This window comes from Sturnus vulgaris, chromosome 1 (assembly GCF_052056855.1).
Source record: "Sturnus vulgaris isolate bStuVul1 chromosome 1, bStuVul1.hap1, whole genome shotgun sequence".
Lineage (NCBI taxonomy): Eukaryota > Metazoa > Chordata > Aves > Passeriformes > Sturnidae > Sturnus > Sturnus vulgaris.
Window position 1 is genome coordinate 65,547,414 of NC_142243.1, and position 16,140 is coordinate 65,563,553.

The window sequence follows — 16,140 nt, forward strand, 5'->3', positions numbered from 1 at the left end:
CTTATAGCTCTTGAGTTTATCTAGAAGCTAGTAAAACCCAGTCAGGCCTGATGTAGGTAGCATCACAGAAGTGGTTGGACCAAAAGAGAGGTGGATGAGTATTTTAAAAATAAAGCTATATTTCATTAGAGAACCCTATAACTAAACCTGATATAATCTATGAAAAGAAAACAAGCTTGGCCAAGTTTTGTGTGAATGGTCGGTAGGCTTGCAAGGAGCTATGCTTGGTGGAGTGCATTTGGTTCTAAAGAGTCCACAATTCCAGACCTACCTAGATGTGTTTCCTAAACTCTGCTGCCTAAAAGCCAGAGGCTTATCTGGATCCTGTTGGCTCCAGGGAATGGATATGCCAGTTTCCATGAGTGAGCCTGTAAGCCCTAAAGGACTGTGGCTGCTCCTGAGGTATATGGACCCACAGCCCTACATCCATCTGGGAGATGGCAGAGCGACGACTTGTGATGTGCTAGAATGTCCTCAGTTTGCTTGGAGGAGGCAAAGGCTGGAGCCAAAGTGTTTAGGGAGAAAGGGAACCCCTGCCATTGCCTGGGCAGGGGTTCTACCAGCAGCAAAGTGGCCCCAGCCATGCTGCCCACTCTGTCTGTGCCAGACCTGTGGGGAGTCAAGCTGCTGCCAAAACAGAGGTCAGTAATTGCTCTCTGTTCCCCTGACACCTCTCCCTGAGGAGACATGCCAGCCCTCTGAGGCCTCTCTTGGATCTGCTTTCCAACTCTGCCCTCCCCGCCTTCCCTTCCCACACCTGGAGCAGCCCAGCTCTGACAATGCCGCTCCAGGAGAGAAATACAAAATTTTGCATGTGCTGCCAAGAAGGTTTGAGTCAGCCCTGCCTACAGCAGTGTCCCCGGGAGAGCAGAGACTACAATAACCTCGCCAGCATGGCTGGCAGGGCAGGGTGCATTTTCACCTCCACCTGCCTCCTCAGACACAAATACCTGGCAGCACACACGTTTGCAAAAATCATACTGAAACAACACTCCTTCCCTGGGGAGACGAGGAAGATACAAACAGCCTGTGACAGATGTTAGCTATGTTGCTCAAGGCTTTACTAAACGGCACTTGCAAAACAGGGGATTGTCACAGTACAAAACCTACACAGAAGAGAAGCATTAGCCACTTCATTAGAAAATGCAAACACACCCCCCCCACCCCCACAAACAAACAAACAAAATAACCAAAAGAGCAAATGGAGTCTATAGTTTCAACATGTCCAGTTTAGAGCATTTTTGAGCTGATATAGCTGAGACAAGTGAGGGAGAAAGGCTTTTTTGTTACAACACTGGAATCAGAGCCTAAGGAAATCTAGATCTTAAGGACAGCTTAAATGGGCCTTCCTGACTCTGCCTCAAGTTTCTTACATTTCCTTAGGCAAGCATTTCATCTCTTTATAGTGGATTCCACATTTGTAAAATAAGGGTAATATTTCCTTCCTTCCTCTTGTGTAATTAGTCAACCAGGGTCAAAGCCATCAAAGAAATTAGCTACCTGAAGTAAAATTTAAGTGACAGAATTAAAATATAGGTCCTCAGCGTGTTCTCACATCTGCTGTCTAGAGCTGGAGACATCTGAAATCTGTATACAGTAAGAAAAGGAATGTACCCCCATGCTTGTACCTCCCACCTTGGCTGTAATATATTGAATCTTTGGGGCATCTGAATTTCCTTGTATATTTACCCCTTGCCCCTTTGAAATTATTGTTTGAGGATTTATTGTAGCGACCACCATAACTGTGATTATTTTGGAGACAAAAATATCCAACTTCCAGAAAACATACAGTGGAGTTGAAAACTTTTTTTTTTTTTGAGGAGCAATCATTACATCTGATAGAAAGATGTCAAAGAGGTAGGGTTTAGTGTAATTTAGTGCTGAATGAAAGATGCTGTATAACAAGGACTGTGTGATCACAAAGGCTTTGAAAGAGCAGGAGCATGCTTATCCTGTTTGACAGCATTACCCACAGTGTGTCATTATAGATATTGATGATTATATAGCCATAATTAAAGTGTTGTGCTTAAATAGCTAAATGTAGAAAGATGTGTCAGATCATTAACACAACTTTAGGTTTAATCATGTCTGGTTACAGAGCCGAGACAAATATTTAAGGTTCCTTGCTAAAAGAAGAGTTACTATGTCTAATCATCAAAGCAGAGCTGCTTGCCAAGAGCATAAAAACCTAATGGGTTTTGCAAGAAAATTATGTCACCTTCAAATTAACATTCATAATACAGATGGCATTTATAAAAGGTAAAGTCATTCATATTGACACAGTCTATCTCCAGTGACTGTCATAAGAGATTATGAAACCTCTGTCCAGAAAGACATTTTGCCAAAGCAGGGTTTTGTTAGAATAAGACAGGCTGGCAAATCTGGGTGACTTTATCTTCTTCCTGACAATTTCTTCATTTGACTTAAACAGTGACATATGGATGCCTTGTTTTGTGCAAATAATCAGGATCATTCAGGCATCTACTGCTGCCATACACATGATTTTTCTTGTGGTGCTCACTGGATCAGCACTGACTCTGTGCATGAATGCTGGAACAGACTTCATAAAACTTGCAGTGAAAAAATATTTTTTCCAACGTAACATTTGCCATGAAGTATGAAAAGAAGTCTGAAAACGTCATTCTCACCAAGTTTGCAAGTCTAGATGACAGTATGTATGGCTTAGCATAATAATAGAATTCCCTAATAATGCTCCTACCTAAATATCAACTACTTTTGAAATAAACATGGGATGGGACAACGTTCAAAAACTTTGAGCAGAATGGTACATATAGCAAATATTAAAGAAAAATAAAATTAAGAGGGATCCTTGAAAATTCTTCACATCTCTAAAAAAAATAATTTTAAAAAAGAGAGATCAGTTTAACTATAGAACTTTCATTGCCTGATTTGGATGTGCTTATATTTGTCTGAATTCTTCACAGTGTATTTCCTGAAATAGTTTTCTAAAACCTGAGATATTTTTACACAAGAAAGTGTAGCATATATCAAGAGTTATAAAAGACAATAGTAAAATTTAATGATGAATAATGAAGTAGGGAGTTATTAACATCCTGCATTACACCATTGGACATAGAGAAAGACCCTGTCCATGAAAATTATGTGATACGATTGATATTACAAATATGCATTACTTCATACTGGGAAATCTAGTGCAGAAAAACATGAGCATAAATTCTGATATTTGAGAAAATATATTCTCTGATGGATACTGGGAGATATAACTCCAAACACAGAAGAAAAGAGGACTGGGGACTAGTGCTGATGCCAGAGAGTCATTGATGAGACTGTGCAGAGAAATTTGAGTGAGCTGACATGAGTTAAACAAAACCACCCTCAAAAGTCAATGTGCTGCAGAGGCAAGGGAAATATCTTATGCATCAAAATTGTGTGAGAACTTTCATCTGGAATATTGGATTATACAGCAGTTACACTGTGTATGGGAAAGGTACTCAGGGAGGATCATCATAATTTAGGAAGGGCCTAAACTTAAAAAAAACCCCCAAACAAACAAAAACCAAAAACAACAACAAAAAACTCATTCTGGAAAAACAATGAGAAAGACAGGACATTGTGACATTCCATCAACATTTTAAAAGCAAATACGAATTTTTTACTATAGCTAAAAATCTACATACAACTAAGTAAATGGAAGAAATTAAGAGTGAAATTTTAAGAGGAATTTCAAGAAAGCCTTCTTGACAGTGAAATATATTGGATTGTGGAGCAGTGTCCTCGGGGAAATAATGAAAGCACTGTCACTTGGGACTTTTAAAATTGCACTGAAAAAAACCACAATAGAGTATCTAGGAGAGAGAACAGTCTTTGAATTGGCCTCAGGGAGTCAAGCTGAATGACTTAATTGGTCTTCTCAGTCTCTAATTTCTTCAGGACAGACCATGCCCTGTGTGTTTTCCACACAAGGGAAAAACAAGCTCAGGCAGTCCCCAGCCAGGGTATTGAGTTTCTCAATGCCTGTGCTGAGGTGGAGAGGGGGCTGAGCTCCCCAGTGTGGCCCTGGTGGCTGGAATCCTCCCATTCACCCACTAAGCCCCCCATTACTTCCCTTGTCACATCCCCAGAGCTCAGTGAGAAGCAACAGTGGGGCCCAGATTAATTCATTTTGGTGCTGCAGTCTCTCATCTGGGGGATTGGTAATAGGTTTGTTTTCTGGGGTTTTTTTTATGCCCCATGTACTTTATATTTAGAGGATTCTTCTGTATCCAGATATTTGCTATGGAGAAATAATAAACAAAAGCATCTGTGACTCTTGGGTCCTACCTTTCTGTCTAATCTTTTAGAACATCCTTCTCTTTGAGCCCAGCATCTGATTTTCTTCTCCCTTTCTCTTGATGTGACTTTTCTCATCGTTTGATCATCTAGAGAAAGGTTCAGTTCATGTTTCAAGTTTCTTCATTCCTTTTTTATTTTCTTAACAGCAACAGCAAAAATAAAAAAAGGAAATAAGAAAAATAGCTACTTAAGACAGTAAAGCTATAACTGTGGAAAAAATTTTGTAGTGTAAAGTAAGTAACCTCAATTCTCTACTGTAACATGGCTGTTTCCTAAGATGTGCCAGCATAGTAAGGAGGTTCAGCTTGTGATTTGGGATTTGATGGAGAAGAGGTAGTGTGACTGGAGCACAAAATAGACTTAATATGTGTGTAAAGTGCTTTGTTGAATTCAATCAATCTTATATTCATCAGCATAAATTCAATCAATCTTCAATTGCACTGGATTTATACTAAGACCACAGAGAGGGAAGAGGAATGGTAGCCCTGGTAAAACTTCTGCTTCCGTTCATTTTGCATGCAATGTCAAGTCAGCAAACTTATAGCAGATAGCAAATTTTAAGCACGTGAGCAACCAAAACAAAACCATTCTGCTTCAGCAAGTGTTTAATTAGTCTTTGTTTAGAGAATGCCTACAAGCAGAGCAATATGATCTAGCCATTATGGAAAGTATTAGCATTTTTTGTAAATTTGAAGGACTGTCTGTTCCTCAGAGGGATTTGGTTCCTTCTGACTCAGCACCATAAAATATAACCATGTAGCAGACGCACAGCAATAAGCACACTTCTGTCCACCTGAGTTCCTCAATTTTAAACAGGAGGAACAGACTTTTCTGACAAGACAACACCCCTTCCCCCCATCTGAAAGTCAGGTTCTTTTCCTGCTTCGTGTTTCACAGCTTTTTTGCTATCTTTTTTAGGTTTCTTCCTGCTCAGGTGTTACAGATCTTATTCTGATTAATCCCATTTTCTTCTTTGACTGAGGTAACACTAAAGTTACCACCTTGGTCTGGATCCTTCAGGAGGAACAACGTGTCAAGGTCACAGGAATAACCCTTAAACTCTCAAGTCTGAACTTTGAGGAACATCTTCAAATAACAGTAAGGGTATGTTTGACATGCCTGTGTTGGAAATTGCCACTAACTTGGTGCATCTTTTGTGCAGTTTTGAACTGCATACCAATACTTTGTTATCTTGGTGCAACAGGCTCTGCTGGTCTTGTCTAATGCTGTTTGAAATCACTGGAAGCCCTTTCCTTAGTTTCAGTCTCCTTTCAGTCTCTCCTCCTCTACATATTAACAAACATGCTAAAAATATGGGATCAAAGTAGTACTTCCAGTCAGATCACCTGGATCACTTTTTTTAACATCAAATATGTTTTAATGGCCCATTTATCCTGAGGGGTTTTTCCCCCCCTTTCTACCCATTTCTCATACTGAAGGACATCGATGCTGTAAAGTGCTCAAACTTACTGCTGAGTTTATGGATGCAGATAGTAATATTACTTGGCTTTTATAGGCCCTTTTTTAGGAGCCTAACACTGTACAAAGAAGGAAAATGCTGTTTGCCGTATTTTACAGGTGGCAAATTGTGGTGCTTACACTGTGGAATGACTGAGCTGGGAAAAGTACTAAAGCCTCTGGCAGGTATATTGCATTTCCAGTGATTTCTGTGAGCATATTCATGTGCTTGTAGTTAAGTAAAAGCTTTACCACTTCCCCTGATCTGAAACAATCTCCCCTCCTCCTTTCCTCCTCCTAAAGCCCAAATCAAAAATGCTTACCCTGGATTGTTTGCCGCAACTAGACTGATAAAAATAATAATAATAATATAAAAGGGGCATGAATGAACATGTGAAACGGGCTGTGTAGTATTAGCAGAGCTTGCCTTTGTGGGCCTGAAAAGCCCATGATAATGAGCTCCTCCGCTGGGAGTGGAGAGGAGTGCACATGCAAAGGAGGGTCTTGGGCTTCGTGTTTCATTAAAGGAAAGTTTCAGCCTTTTCTCCTGGAAAGAAACAGCTTTGAAAATGGAAAGCAACACAAACTGATCATTATGGTTGAAAGCACCGTCATTAAAAAATCTCTCGTCATTCACTGGCTCCTGACAGCTGGTCGCTGGGGCCTGAATAAACACAGCCAGCACCAGGCGGATTTTGGTGAAGATGCTCCATATTTCCCTGGCTGCAGGGGGGCTGTGCCTCCAGGGCCACCTTGGGCCCCCCAGGCTACCTTTCAGCTGGCCACCTCCGGGGGAGCGGCCCCCACCGCCAGCGGGACCCCTGCCTGGGGACAATGCCCTATTGAGGGGTTTAGGATGCCTTGAATACCCACCAGCCTGCTTTGTCCTGCTCCCCTTCTCCGCCTCCTTCTCCCCTTTCTGCCCTCTCCCAACCTCCCCCTTTTCTCTGACAGAGCATTTCCCAATCCAAAAGCCTTTTGCTTCAGCCGGTCCCCTTGTCCTGCCATCATGCCTGGCTGAGCCTGCTGTCCCAGCAGAAGCCTCGCCCCTTGGAGACTGAGGGGAGATGCTGAGCTGTATTCAGAGCGGGGCATAAAATAAGGCACCCGGGCAATAGCAACACCCAAATGCCTAATAGGCTCTTAAGGCAAGAATGGAGGCCCATGTCCTGTTTGTGGAGTAGATTTCTAGACAGGGGCACCCACTTTTCCCTTCTGTGTGTCCTTGGCTTTTCTTCAAAGGGATTTTAACTCTCCCATCAGCTGCGTAACCCTATCTGTTCTGTGTGGAGCCAGATTATGTGTCACTGTTATTCTAAGGCATCTGCAGACACTTAAATTGCCAACAAACTAAATATTGCAAATGCTTTGCACAGAAGAAGGGAAAGGGAAAGAAAAAGAGGGGAGGCAGTGAAAATGGAAGGGAAATCAGCACTGGAATGGATTTCCTAGCATGTTCCTTGCTAGTAAGCAGAGGCTGGAAGTCAGGAAGAGGAGGGAGAGATGGGGACAAACAGGGAAAGTGGCGCAGGGAGGAAGCCAGTCCTGTAGTCAACATTTAAAAGAATCTGTAAACAGACATCTGCTTTGAGACGTTAAAGGAGAGAAACAGCCTTTGTGCAGCTGAGAAAGGCAAGACTGTTTTATATGTATTCAGTGTTTTAGGCACACTGGGTCTGGGAAAAGTTACTGAGAGCATTTAAGGTCTTATGGAAACAGCAAAAGATGGGAGATATACCTGCTGAGTTATTATATTCATAGAAAAAAACAACCAAAACAAAACAAAACAAAAACCCAAAAAAACTGAACAAAAAAAAACCCCTGAAAAACAAAGAAGAAAGTCAAAGACTTTGGTTTATTTTTAAAATATGTGTTTGCAGTCAGAGGTAAATGCATACTTGCCAGAGTTCGAAGCAGATTTTTCTGGGAATTTCACTATCCAGTAGGTTTACTGCTACTGTGAAACGACTGTTGGGATGACATATCAGTGACACTAATGTGACACCATTGTCATGCAGAATAGAAACAGAGAGGCAAGTTTACACTGCAAGGTTACAACAACCTCTACCTCTCATCAAAAGGCTGGGGATTAAGGCAGGGAAATGAGGGGAAACCAACACCAGGTGCTGGGCACAAGCTGCATCACAAATTCTGTTCTCAAGCTGTTTTCATGCTTTATAAAATTACGGCTTCTCTGAAATTGTTCCTCTTCTTCTTCCTTAATAATTGAATGGTGATTTAGAGTTTTTCTGGTTAATTTTCATACTACAAAATTAAATCCGACTTCCTCACAGCACATTCTTAATTTTATAAGTTACTTCCCATTTAGAATATTTTCTTTGACCTAAGAGAAAGGAGCTGTGATTAAAATGAAAGAATTCATTATTTATTTTGCACTTTATAATGGCAGGAATCATGACCACTGTTTCCAGTGTTGCCCTGAACTTCTTTCCCAGTGGCAGGTTCTGGGGAAACCCACAGTACTTTGCAGTTTTCATCGGGGCTGGAAGGATGGAATAAAGGAGATGGAGGCCAAGAGAGATGTGTGCAGGATGGGTTAAAAGTGATCAGCCATACTGAGCTGAGACTCTAGAGGTGAGATCTAGTATTCCTGAAATAGAGGTAGTTTAGCTGATGGCGTCACTGAAGTTTATTTGGAACTACTGCCTCCCAAACCCAAGTCAGCTAATATTTGATCCACATCAAGTGCATTCTTGCTCAGACCGAGGTGTTTTGCAGGAGAGTCATCTTTCTACAAGGAGAAATAAGTCACCATTTATTTTTTAATATTAACAACCATTACCCTATTTTAAAGGATTTACACTGCTTGTTTATTGCATGTATTTAAAGGTAAATGCACACTTATATTGGAATAATAAACTGCAGAGAAATGCTTTGATGGTTCTTAGATTCTGCATAAACTTGTCTTCTAAGAATTCAGTTTATATGTGAAGTTTGACTCAACAGAAACTGTTTATAACAGGGTACAGTTCAAGTCACAAATTAGTAGCAGAATTAAATTCAAAGAATCAGTTCTAAAAATTTATGTTGGCCAAAGGATCAAATTAATTCCTAAATATATGCATGACAGTTTTACACAAGAGGTCTGGGGATTACCTCAAAAATTTACTGTAAGGAAAGGAAGAAGCACTTGTGATAATGCTAAGCTGTATTTTCCCACAGGCTCAGCACCAGTAAGTAACTATAACTGGTGTCTCTACAAAACTGTCATTTAACTTGCTTTTTAGAAATCAGTAAAATATACTGACATACAGACAAGGCAAGTCCCCTCATTCTGCCCAGAAGCAACGAGGGCAGAGTGAAAAAACACTCAGCAGAGGGGAAAAGCTCAGCACCTGCCAAATACAGACCATATGTTCCAAAGTACAATGAGAACTATATTTAAGAAAAATGAGGAGAACAGTCTCCTCTTTAAAAAATGAAACCACACTGTTTTTGCAGTCTCACAATGAACCATGGACACATTTTGCATTCAGGTAGCAGGCTAGAGAGCTCTGGGGCTATGGGATCAATATCTGCTGATACAGGAAAATGTAGAGCCCTAAAAAGCGATGTCAGAAAAGTACATAACTAAAGAACTACCAGAGGCACATGACAGGGTGAGATTTCTAGCTAGTGATAAATCACGTCTGCTCTTAACATGATGACATCAGCTCATCCCCTGTGAAAATACTTCCAAATTTTGCCTCAGTAGCACCCTATGTATAACCAGCTGTAGCTGGTTCTCCAGTTACTGTGCCATAAGAACTCCATGACTACTTCATATTGTTCCTTTTTACTTGCCCACAGGTAATAACCAAGATGTGGGGTTTCTCTCTTTTGTTGAGTTTCCCCTTTTTATGGAAATCACTGAGGAATTCAAACACCTTCCCAAGTCAGTGGTCAGTCCTCAGTACTATCACCGCTACTAATAAAAAAACAAGTAATGTTACAGCTTTAGGGAGGGCCTGCTAAAGCCAAGTACAGACTAAAAATGATACTGACTTAGCATTCAGGTACCTTGAAAAAATCTGTGCTCTTCCCCCATGATGGTGATGCTACCCCTGAGAATGCAGAATTTTTGGGTGCTGAATGTCCATGAATGGCCATCCCACTGCTGCATGGGAAGCCCAGATTTCTACTGTGGGAGCAGGACTCTTCAGCTTCCCAGAACTGAGTCTCTCTCTGAGCTGGATTTCACCATGGAAGGATTGTCTGCAATCCTCAAGCACGAGACAAGGGAAATTAAAACTACTTGTGAACTGCCAGCTCCCATGGGCTGCTCAGTTGCTGCTTGCCAGGGGAAGCCCTACACTCAGAGACTTGAAGTTGCATGGGGAGAAAATTTGGCAGAGAAGCTTCAAAAAAAAGTACAGAATTATTTCTCAAAGACTACTCCTGCTGCTGGGCTCTGATAAAATATTTGGAGCCTGACAAGAATATTGTGTTATTAAAGCATCACTATTACAGTTTTTCTGCAGGAGAGTGACCATGGTTCTCTTCATGGTTCTTTGTTCTCTTCAGCCAGCATGCAAAAGTTTGCTGGTGCCACTATCTCAGTCACAGTGCAGAGAAAAGAGAAGGCACCACTGGATCTGTGCTGATGCCAGGCTCAGCTGCTCCAGAGTACACAGCATAGCACTCAAGGACAATGTTTTCAGAGGCACAGTGTTCACTGAAAGGGGAATGAGAGTCCAAAGATATAAAAATAAAATAAAGTGCTAGGCGTCTGGGAATTCAGTGGCTCTTATAAAAAAAAAACAAAAAACAAACCCTCAGACAAACAAAATTCTTGTCATAATTTCAGTGGGACTACAGGGAAACAAACAAACACACACCCAACAATAAGCAGAACAGGCAAAAATAATGCCTGACTGGCAAATAGCCAATTTGTGACTACAGCAAAGTTGCTAATTTTTGATGCACTGCCCTTTGCTGATGTTGTACAACAATTATTCACACAGGGCTGGAGCTTGCCCTAGCTTATGACACATCTGTGTCTAATTATACCGGAGGTGGAGGGTTGCGTTAATTTGGTAGACGTAAACAAAGTAATTTTTGTTCCAGCTCTGCAGACCTGTGAGAACGTGTGTGAGTGTGATGGATGGGATGGCAGTGGGAGCACACACATGTACCTCCCAGCTGCCTGAAGATGGGGCTCTGGAAACTGGTCCAGGGCTTCTATCCTGCCCATTTCTTTGACAAGTGCACACAAGCTCCTCACCTGCTAATGTAGCAGAAGTACTGCTTGCCGCCCCTCGGAGCTCCTGCATGTCAGCCCTGCCAAGAGGGCATGCTGGGCATCCCAATGAGTCACCTCAACATGCTCAGGACATCCTGCTGGAAGCAGGTGGGAAAAATGATAGCCAGTGACCACCAGTGTCCAGCCAACACAAAGCCACCTCTTGTTTCTGCCAGTACTGAAGGTACTTGGTGAGTTTTATTTTCTGTGTTTGTCAGAAGGAGGTGGTATGAGAAGCACCATGACGCATAGTGAATGTTTGCAAAGATAATAGAGAAAAATCCTTCCATCTTAAACTCACTTGTCAAATGTCAGGCTGTCACCCTCAGTCAAGCATGTGCCACGATTCTTCTGCTACTCAAATGCATTACAGCCTCCTGTGCCTCATCTAACACTGACATGATGTTTTTCTGACTTCAGGTATAGGTTGGTATCTGGGCAGTAGGGGAAGAGGCAGCCCTGACACCAGATGGCACATGGCATACATAAACTGGCTCACCCTGGGGTGCATCTCTCATGAAAGATCCTGTGTTTCCCTGCAGAATCAATTAGCCATTTCCCACATGGAGTGCTAGAATTCCCAACTCCGTGCCATGAAATACTCAGGTTACTGAGAGGTTGCCAATCACCAGGTGTCTTGCCATCCAGATAGGAGGCAGAGCATCAAATCCTTACCATGGTATGGAGGCAGTTATGGGAGGAAATCATCTGCTTCATCACTGACACTTCTTGAAACAGCAGAGAAGCTGCTCAGTGGGGCCTCTGAAAGTGGTCCCAGAAAGAGATTTCAAGTGCCAGTTACACGTATCAGAGGTGAACACTCACAGGGCACATGTCTCATCCATGCAGGCCATGAATAAAAAGTTCTCAAGGGAAGTAATTTGAATGATGTGTAGAGATTGTGACTGACCAGAAACTGCACTAATTTAATTTGTCAGAGAACCTTATAGCATCCTAGGCCAGCTAGTAAAGCCCTGTCCTAAGGAAGGATTGATATATCTGTTTTTAATCTTGGTCAATGTTTGTCTAATGTATCCTCAAAATTTTCCAATGCTGACAATCCTCTGAGAGCAATCTAACCCACTGGTACTTTGTCCCTGCTGTCAGAAAATATTTTTAACCTCTTTGCTTTAATTATTGTCCTGCTCCATCTCCTATCCTATCCCTCTTTGCTGGAATCTGCCCCCTGTCTGGAGACTGTTCTCATGCTATTTCAACAGTTTTCTCTTAAGGCTTAAAAACTTCAACTTGAGCAATTTTATTCATAGTTCATGTTATCAAGACTAACAAATAATTTGGGTTCTGCTCAATTGACCACATCTTCCTTGAAGGAGCAGAGATCTCATCTGAGGCTGTGGGAGACCTGAGGAGACCAAGAAGATAATTTCATGTATTCCATATGCAAGACTTCATTCCTTGCTTTGTCATGATTTTTTCATTTTCCACAACAGCATCTCATCTCAGAATCATGGTCCAGGACACTTGCCAAAGCAAAGTGCTTGCACAATATATTAATATGGATATTATTATCTAAAGTGTGTTTTTTCACAGACACATTTAATTCTCATCTCTGAGAATGACCAAAGACTAGGCTGGTTTTAGCTTGTATGTGAAAGTGATCTTTTTCATCTATTTTCTAGCAGGAGCTACTTTGAATGGCAATTTTGAGAGGGCTGGTTCTCTGTAAAGTTATACTGAAAATTATGCACTTCTTTTGTACTCAGATCTGTTAATGAGACTGCATAGATTTAACCAGTATCCCAGAAAACAGTCTGTGCATTCTGTCAAGAAGAAGTTGTGAGCTTAGAAAGCCAGCTTCTTGCAGTAAAATAAAGAAAATGAGGAGGTTCCTGAAACCTGTGGCAGTAAATTTTCTTTACTTTAAAAAATCCTGCTGTGGGTACACTGAATAACAAATCCTGCCACTCTGGGTAGGCACAATAGCATGCACAGGGTCCCTTTCAACATCATCCTCCAGTCGTTAATAATATTTCTGAGTTTGGTGACCAAAGGAAGACAAAGAGATGATTTTGGGAAAGTTCCATTGCAGCGATAAAATTCATCATTTGTACCTTTTGCTATGAACAAGAAAATTGATTGCCTCAGGAGAATAGAAAGGTTGCTGGTATAAAGGTTACTACAGAGGAAAAAAATGGAAAATAAAAGAATGAAAGGGCTCTATCTCTTCTTTCTCTCTCTTTTTGTTGTCTGGAAATACCCTATTTTATCAGCAGGAGAGTAAAAAAAAAAAAAAATATCAATAGCTTTTCATTCAGGTATTTTCTTACCATGGCTTTGATAATGCTAGAACAGGATAATGGGAAACTCTAACCCTTGACTGAGTGCCGGATTGTCATAAAAAGCATGAAAAAACAATATTAATATGACATATTGTCTCAACCTTTCAGTCCCGAGAGAGATTTCGTCTCCTCCCTTCTCCCTCTGGTCCAAAGCCATTCCCCAGAGCAATAAATGCAGCACGAAAAGCACTAGTAACACCTTTGCCCCAAAGGAAAGAAGCCTCAGGTGACACAAGCCATAACAAAGTTATTGGTGTAACATCTCTCTCTGCTGTGTCTCGGGGTGGTCAAAGAGTGCCAAGGACAGGGGACACCTGGGGTAAGTGCATGTTGCTCTTTGTTTCTTGGGCAGGTGGCAAGAGGTAGGGATGCATCCCTCGTGCTGTTGGGATGCATCTCTCCAGCAGACAGATCCCACTGTAGCTGTCACAGACTTTCCACTCCTTCTACAAGTAGTGAGCTTGTTTTTCTAAGTCCTTTTCTTTCTCATAGACATATAGGGTGGGGAGAGAGGGAACATTACTTCCTTCTTCTTCCCATGTGGTAATTTTTTTTTTTGTTCCATGAGTTGTACTAAATTTGTAGTTATTTCCCATATGAGTAATACCTGGATAAGTTATGGCTTACATAGGCTTGACACTTGAAATGAAAAGCAGATTGCCATGTAGATTTGAATTATCCTCCAATATTTCATGATACATATTCCATCTTTGTGGGTTAGTATTGTTACATATTTCATAGTTATCATTTCCATGGCATCAACCTTCTCGTTATCTGCCAGTGCTATCCACCTATAAATGCCAAAGCTCTCCAGCAGCCAGCATGTCCTTTTTCAGACTTATATTTCTGTGTTCTATGAATATTCAGTGTTTAATGGCACTAAATGAAACAGAACTGCCATCATACTCCTGCAGAAACCCCAGCCAGGCTATTGACAGTGGAAGTTTCATTTAATTCCTTGATACAACAGCCATTTCTAGATGTTTCCTGAGCAATGCAATAAACACAAAATGCAGTACTCAAATTGAATATTTAAAAGTCAATCAGGCTTGAAATTTAATTTTATCTAATTGGCTTGCTACATTCACACAAAACTGAATGACATTTAGAAAAACCCAACCATCCTACATAATTTCATGTTTACTTCAGTCACAAGATGGATTTTTTAAACTTCTTTTAATCTCCTTTTAATGCTTTAACTAATTGACTACCTCTCTGCCACAAGTTTAATACATTCTTTTGGAATCCCTCTTTGTTCAACTAATACATGATGCTATCAAAGCAGTCTCAAGTCTTATTTATCTTCCATTGCTGGATGCCTAAAGGAGACATACAGACTTTTGGGGATCACATTTTACAAGCTGGGGAAGGGGTTTGGTAGTTCTGTGACATTTACAGATAAGTGTTGTGTAAGGAATTACACACAAGGCAGTGTCAAATTTATCAGCCCTGTAGAAAACCAGGGGCTGGTACTTCATATTCTGTAATTTCCTTTACAGTGTCCTTGTTAATGAATTTCAAATACACACGAAAACACACATCAGTCCCATTTATAGTCAGTGGGTATCATCATTGCAGATTTCCAATATTCACCTCTGAAAAAGGAGCTGGGACACAAGCTAAGGCAGTGGTGCAGCCTTGTGCAGAATAATGAGTGCAGTGTTTGTCATTTCAACAGAAACATAAACTTTAGAAAGGTTTCTAAGAAGCACAAGGAAAATTACAAAGGGGTGGCAGATAACATGCATGGTAAGTGTGCAAAGAAAATTCTCTTGGCCATAAACAAGGTCACTGGGATAAACTGAATGACATAGATCTTTCTTTGTCTAATGACATAGAACTGAACAACATATTTTTCATAACCCCAGATTCCAGAGGAACTTCAGAGGTGGAAACTTAATATCCCTGGAAGATGTCTCAGGACTCATGGCTGCAAGAGCCTCACCTACAAGGCACACTGCAGAGCAGCTCCATGAGAGTGCCTCCCCCAGGGCCAGGTCAGTGAGCAGACATCTTGCTTTGCTCTCCTCCTAATGCACAGCTACATTAGTTAAAGCTTTTAAAAGGTGCATCAGAAGGTAGATAAAAAGCAAGGGTATGGTGTCTTTCTCTAACTGCTGGAGAAGACATTTGTTTGGAGAAGACATTTATGGGACCGTGTCTGCCTGCTGGAAAAGGCTGAGCCAGGGGTTTTGTGCTTCTTGTCCATAACAACAAAGGTCAATCATTTCTGCACTAGGATACTGGACAAAGCAACCCCAGTTTGGATCCTATACTTCATTTGTTCTGTCCCTTAAAGCATTATAAATCTCTGTGGACATTTGACATAGTATCATTCTAATTTCAGGCAAGATCCCCACTCAGTGGGTACCTGCTTTTTATTTCATGTAAGAAAACCTGAGGAGTCAGCAGCATGGAATTAGTTTATTTTCATTTGACCATTATTTTTCTCGATTGCCCTTTTCTTCATGCTAATAGCTACACAGAAAAGATGAATGCTTCCTGAAAACATACCTAGGACAAAAATGCTCCTGTGTGTAAATATTATTTTTTGGAATACAACATCAAATCAGGTATTTAGTTTATCCCTAAACTTGGTAAGAGCTATTATCTCACCTTGATGTGTGAAACTTTATGCATTTAATTCACAATATAATCAGGTGAAAATAGAGCCCAGTCTGTTTCTGGAAGCTTTGCAAATTTGTCATATTATACAAAGATGGATGTCGCCTCTTTCTTTAAGAAATAACCTTGGTGTTTGACAGAGGTAGCAGACAGTCAGGATCACTACTTTCTAGAGAAGTGTTAACAACTTCATTTTTCTCA

The 16,140-nt window shown here is 41.0% G+C and overlaps 1 long non-coding RNA gene across 3 annotated transcripts in view; it reads left to right on the plus strand.

The window, feature by feature from the left end:
- Nucleotides 1-1,575: 1,575 nt before the first annotated feature.
- The window catches only part of LOC148225267 (uncharacterized), a 61,142-nt gene continuing 46,577 nt past the window's right edge, over nucleotides 1,576-16,140 (plus strand). For all 3 annotated transcript variants that reach the window (XR_015805054.1, XR_015805053.1, XR_015805052.1), the window contains exons 1-2: nucleotides 1,576-5,418; nucleotides 15,183-15,311. This is a non-coding gene — a long non-coding RNA (uncharacterized LOC148225267). The remainder of the gene's footprint in view (nucleotides 5,419-15,182; nucleotides 15,312-16,140) is intronic.